This window comes from Crocuta crocuta, unplaced genomic scaffold (genome assembly GCF_008692635.1).
Source record: "Crocuta crocuta isolate KB4526 unplaced genomic scaffold, BGI_CrCroc_1.0 scaffold223, whole genome shotgun sequence".
In the NCBI taxonomy this organism is placed as follows: domain Eukaryota; kingdom Metazoa; phylum Chordata; class Mammalia; order Carnivora; family Hyaenidae; genus Crocuta; species Crocuta crocuta.
In genome coordinates this window covers 1913131-1919291 of record NW_027529426.1, presented here as the reverse complement: position 1 = coordinate 1919291, position 6161 = coordinate 1913131, and the positions used below count along the sequence as shown (strand labels likewise).

At 38.5% G+C, this 6161-nt stretch overlaps 1 non-coding gene across 1 annotated transcript; it reads left to right on the top strand.

Moving 5' to 3' along the window:
• Window positions 1–240: 240 nt before the first annotated feature.
• TRNAK-UUU (transfer RNA lysine (anticodon UUU)) lies at window positions 241–325 on the top strand. The gene has a single exon. It is a non-coding gene; the product is annotated as a tRNA-Lys (tRNA).
• Window positions 326–6161: the final 5836 nt, after the last annotated feature.

Sequence of the window (6161 nt, the reverse complement as noted above, 5' to 3'; positions counted from 1 at the left end):
AGCATTTAGTCTTTTACCTTTAAAATCAATTCTGGGGGCGCCTGGGTGGCTCAGTCAGTTAAGCATCCAATTTCAGCTCAGGTCATGATCTCTCAGTTTGTGAGTTCGAGTCCCATGTTGGGCTCTGTGCTGCTGGCTCAGAGCCTGGAGCCTGCTTCAGATTCTGTCTCCCTTTCTCTCTGCCTCTCCCCCATTCATACTCTCTCTCATAAATAAACATTAAAAAATAATTTAAGGGGCGCCTGGGTGGCTTAGTCGGTTAAGCGTCCGACTTTTGCTTGGGTCATGATCTCGTGGTTCGTGGGTTCGAGCCCCACGTCGGGCTCTGTGCTGACTGCCAGCTCAGAGCCTGGAGCCTATTTCAGAGTCTGTATCTCCCTCTCTCTCTGACCCTCCCCTGCCCATGCTGTCTCTCTCTCTCCTAGAAATAAATAAAAATATTAAAAAAAAATTAAAATAAAATAAAACAAAATCAATTCTGGGGGTGCCTGGGTGGTTCAGTCAGTTAAGCATCTGACTTCAGCTCAGGTCATGATCTCACTGTTCAGTTTGTGAGTTCGAGGCCCATGTCAGGCTCTGTACTGACAACATGGAGCCAGCTTTGGATCCTGTGTGTGTGTGTGTGTGTGTGTGTGTGTGTGTCCCTCCCCGGCTCATGTTCCCCCCCCCAAAATAAAAGACATTAAAAAAATTTTTAATCAATTCTGAAATGAACAGCTTTGCAAGAGAGTTTATTTAGAATAAGTATTTAGAAGCAGAATACGGGGCACTCAGCTGCCTCAGTCTATGGAGCATATAACTTGATCTCACAGTTGTGTGTTTGAATTCCATGGTGGGGATAGAGCTTACTGAAAAAATAATAGGGGCACCTGGGTGGCTCAGTCGGATGAGTGGCCAACTCTTGATCTCAGCTCAGGTCTTGATCTCAGGGTCATGGGTTCTGGCCCCACTTTGGGCTCCTCACTGGACATGAAGACTACTTGAAAAATAATAATAATAACAAAAATAAAAATAGAAGTGGAATGGCTAGGTCAGGATGTCTTCAACTTTGCATATTAAAATAGTTGCAAATTTACTCCTAGTAGTTGCCCTTAAAGTATGAGAATATCCTTAATCCTTGCCAACATTTGTTATTTTTAGTTCCCACCAAATCTTATGTGTATGAAAAGGGTATATCATTTTTGTTCTAATGTACATTTTCCTTAGTAGCAGTGAGTTTGAGCACTCTTTCACAACTTTATTGGCCATTCAGGTTTTCTCTTTAGTTGCCTTTTTCTATTGGATTGTTTGTCTCTTATACCATCTATTATTATTAGTTTGTTAGAGTTTTTTTATTTTTTATTATTTATTTAATGTTTTGAGGGAGGGGCAAGTGAATAGGGGCACAGAGAGAGAGAGAGAGAGAAGCAGCGTTCACCCAAAGCAGAACCCAAGCTCACCCAATGTGGGACTTGAACCCATGAACCATGAGATCATGACCTGAGCCGAAGTCAGATGCTAAATGACTGAGCCACCCAGGAGCCCTTGTTATAGTTTTTAAAAAATGTTAAGGGGCACCTAGAGTGGCTCAGCTGGTTAAGCGTCCGACTTTGGCTCAGGTCATGATCTCAGTCTGTGAGTTTGTGCCTCACTTCAAGCTCTGTGCTGACAGCTCAGAGCCTGGAGCCTGCTTCTGCTTGTTGTCTCTCTCTCTCTCAAAAAAAAAAAAAAAAAAATTAAAAAATCAGAAATAATCTTTATATCAAAGTGCCAATTTTGGGGTGTCATATTTTGCTACTGCTGACTTTTCATTGTTTCTAAAAATATCAGAGGACCAAAATGAGTTGCCAATTGATCATTAAACATAATACTAGGTAATATGCCAAAAATCATATAATAATTTATTAAAACTCAGTAATTTATTACATTGCTATAACAAAATTCCTTCCATTCTTTTCTTAACATTTTAATATGGAAAAATTAAACACAGAGATGAGATCAGAGAATAATAAACATTCATATGTGTTTCATCTAGATTAAATAATTATTGATACTTTGCTACATGTGCTTTTGTGTTTTCTATTTATCCATCATCTAGATACACTGCTTTTTTTACTGAAACTTTTGAATGCAATTTGCAGACACTCTGGAACTTTAGTTCTAAATCCCATGTCTCTCAAAAAATTAACAATAATCATGTAATGTGATCTAATATCCATCTCATAATCAAATGTTTATAATGGCCCTCAAATTTTTTATATTACAGCTTTTCAATCTAGACAAACTAACACTTGGTTATTTTAACTTTGTACATTCTTCTAATCTGAAATAGCTCTCCCACCTTTTATAATGATACTCATTTTTTTAAGTTTATTTATTTTGAGAGAGAGAGAGAGAGAGCACAAGTGGGATAGGGGCAGAGAGAGAGGGAGAGAGAATCCCAAGCAAGCTCTACACTGTCAGCACGGAGCCCAATGTGGGGCTGGAACTCATGAACCGTGAGATCATGACCTGAGCTGAGATCAAGAGTTGAAATGAGGAGTTGGATGCTTAACAACTGAGTCACCCAGGAGCCCTGATACCAACTTTTTTTTTTTAAAATATTTTTTATTTATTTCTAGGAGAGAGAGAGAGAGAGAGCATGAGCAGGGGAGGGTCAGAGAGAGAGGGAGTCACAGACCGAAAGAGGCTCCAGGCTCTGAGCTGGCAGTCACCACAGAGCCCGACGTGGGGCTCGAACCCACGAACCACGAGATCATGACCTAAGCGAAAGTCGGACGCTTAACCGACTAAGCCACCCAGGCGCCCCCTGATACCAACTTTTTGAAGAGTCCAGGCCAGTTGTTTTGTAGAAGGTCTCACATTTTTATTTTTGTCTTACAATGTTGTTTAACTTGTTACTTTGTCTCTTGGAATTTTCTATAAACTGAAAATTAGGTCTAGAAGGGCTTGCTTAGATTCAGAGTAAATATTCTGCTAAGAATTTCTTATAGGGAATGTTGTGAATATTGTATTGTGTCACATCCAGAGACAGTGTAAGGATAACCCACTATGTTTGTGAAGCCACATTTGATTTCCTCGCTTAGGTTTTAACTGCTAGGTTGCTCTTTGGGAAAGATTCATCTTTCCTCTTGTAATTGGTTAAAAAAAAATCTCTAGTATAATATTTTGGAAATGTGTCACCTGTCAACATTTTACCCAATGGGTCAGCATCCACTGATGAGTCTTTCTATTGTTAGTATTATTTCCTGCCCAGTTATTAACATATTCATTTTAAAAATTACTAGTTGTATACTATATTTTAATTGAGAATATTTTTAAGACTATCGCAGTACCTGGCTGGCTTAGTCAGTAGAGTATGAGACTGTTATCTCAGGGTTGTGAGTTTGAGCCCCACTCTGGGCATAGAGATTACTTAAAAATAAAATCTTTTTAAAAAAGGCTATCAATCAAAAGTCCTCCACCTTATTCTATTCTCATTGTTAAGTTTCTCACATTTGTTTCCTTGAAACTTAAGTCCTTTGAGAATGTAAAGTCACTGAATTATAAGAGAAGATTAAATAAATTCTCTAATAGAATAGGAATATATTTAGGGGTTTCAATGAGGGATTTTTCTGATGGGAAAAGGAGAAATTGGTGATAGTGGCACTGGGCAGTGAGATTGAGTAGGAATTTGAGTAGGCACATAGTGGTATGCTGGACCCAGAATACAGTGGCTTGCAAGAGCTGATTGTGAAATTTTTCAGAATTTTGTGAACTGGTTGTTATGCACAGCCATTATTTAAAAAGTGTATAAATTTACCATAAGTTATATTAAAAATATGTAACAGGGGCATGTGGGTGGCTTGATGAATAAAGCATGCAACTCTGGATCTCATGGTCATGAGACCAAGTCCCACTTTGGGAGTAGAGATTACTTTAAAAAAAGTAACAAACATTCAAAACTCTTAATTATTTTTATTACACTTTACCATTATCTATGCCCTTGAGGTTATTTATGTCTATTGTATCTGCATATGATATATGATAATGAGCTATGTACATTTCTTTACAATTTCATGTTCAGTAACATTATGTTAATAGTTTAAAATAGGTCATGGTGGCAGCATTTACAACATGGAAACACCAGCAAGCATAACAAATCGAGGGTATTTATTATTAAGTAGATTGTCTAGACTTAAAAGTTATGGTGAGAATGGGGTACCTGTGTGGCTTAGTAAGTTAAGCATCTGAATCTTGCTTTTGGCTCAGGTCATGATCTCATGGTTCATGTGAGCAGGTCCCCAAGTTGGGCTCTGAGCTGACAGTGCATGGAGCCTGGTTGGGATTCTCTCTCTTCCTCTCTCCCTGCTCCTCCCCCAGGCATATGTGTGTTCTCTCTCTCTGTCTCTCTCTGAATCAAAATAAATAAGTAGGGGCGCCTGGGTGGCTTAGTCGGTTAAGCGTCCGACTTTCGCTTGGGTCATGATCTCGCGGTTCGTGGGTTCGAGCCCTGCGTCGGGCTCTGTGCNATGCTGTCTCTCTCTCTCCCAGAAATAAATAAAACATTAAAAAAAAATTTAAAAAACTAAATAAATAAGTAAACTTTAAAAAAAGTTATGGAGAGCATGTTGATACAGATGAATCTCAAAAGTGTGTTATGTCTATAGCTGTTAACATTGTAAACAGTAAAAATTGAGTAAATATTCTTCCAGTATTCAAAAACTTATTCAATTCAGCAAAGAAGTTTATCACATCATTGTTGAAAGAGTGAAGTTTCAATATGTGTTAGTTGTTTCACTTTCATTTTATTCCTTAACAAAAATCTCAAGCAACATTCACAGAATTATGTTGATTTTTCAATAGCAGCAACATGTGGCTCTGGATACAAAAGTTCAGAAAAATCAACAAAAGTGTTTTGTGAGAATCAATGGGTTATATGCAATTTAAATAGAGAACATTTTGGAGGTTAATATTTTTGTAGTAAGAGCATTCTTTCTTTTTTTTTTTAAGTAGGCTTCATGCTCAATGTGGGGGTTGAACTCATGACCCCAAGCCCTAAGACTGAGATTCATATACTCTACCCCATGAGCCAGCCAGGAGCCCCTTAAGAGGAGTGTTTTTTAAAATTTTTTTAATGTTTATTTATTTTTGAGAGTGGGGGAGGCAGAAAAAGAGGAAGACACAGAATCTGTAGCAGGCTCCAGGCTCTGAGCTGTCAGCACAGAGCCTAATGTGGGGCTCGAACTCATGAACTGGTGAGATCATGACCTGAGCCGAACTTGGATGCTTAACCAATTGAGCCACCCAGGAGCCCCGTAAGAGGAGTTTTTAAATCAATTATACACACATACCCACACACACACACACACACATATATACATATATAATGTTTAATAATATATACGTTTAATTATATATATAACATATATATTATATATAATGTTTGTTTAAGGGAGAGGGAGAGAGAGAAAGGGATGGACACTCTACCAAATGAGCCACCCAGGTGCCCCCAAACATATATATTGCTATGGTCTGAATTGTGTCCTTCTAAAATTCATGTGTTGAATACCAAACCCCCAATATGACTAGATTTAGAGATAACATCTTTAGTAGGTAATTAAGTGTAAATGAGGTATAAGGGTGTGGCCCTACCAATAAAACTGGGTGGCCTTCTTAAAAAGGGAAGTGAAATAAAGTCAGTCAGAGAAAAACAGATATCATATGATTTCAATCTTATGTGGAATTTGAGAAACTTGACAGATGATCATAGGGGAAGGGAAGGAAAAGTAAGATAAAAACCGAGAGGAAGGCAAACCATAGAGACTCTTAAATATAGAGAACAAACTGAGGGTTGATGGGGTGGGGGATGGGCTAAAATGGGCGATGGGTATTAAGGGGGCACTTGTTGGAAGGAGCACTGGGTGTTATACGTAAGTGATGAATCACTGGGTTCTACTGAAGCCACCATTACACTGTATGTTAACTAACTTGAGAATTAAATAAATGAAGACATAACTAAAGGGAAGCAAGATCTCTCTCCCTTCCCTCTCCTTACCAGGGAAAGGCCATGTGAGCACACAATGAAATGGCAGCCACTTACAAGTCAAGAGAAGAGGCCTCAGAATGAAACCTTCCTGCCAGCACCTTGGTCTTGGACTTTCCAGCCTCCAGAACTGTGAAAAATAAATTTCTTTTGTTTA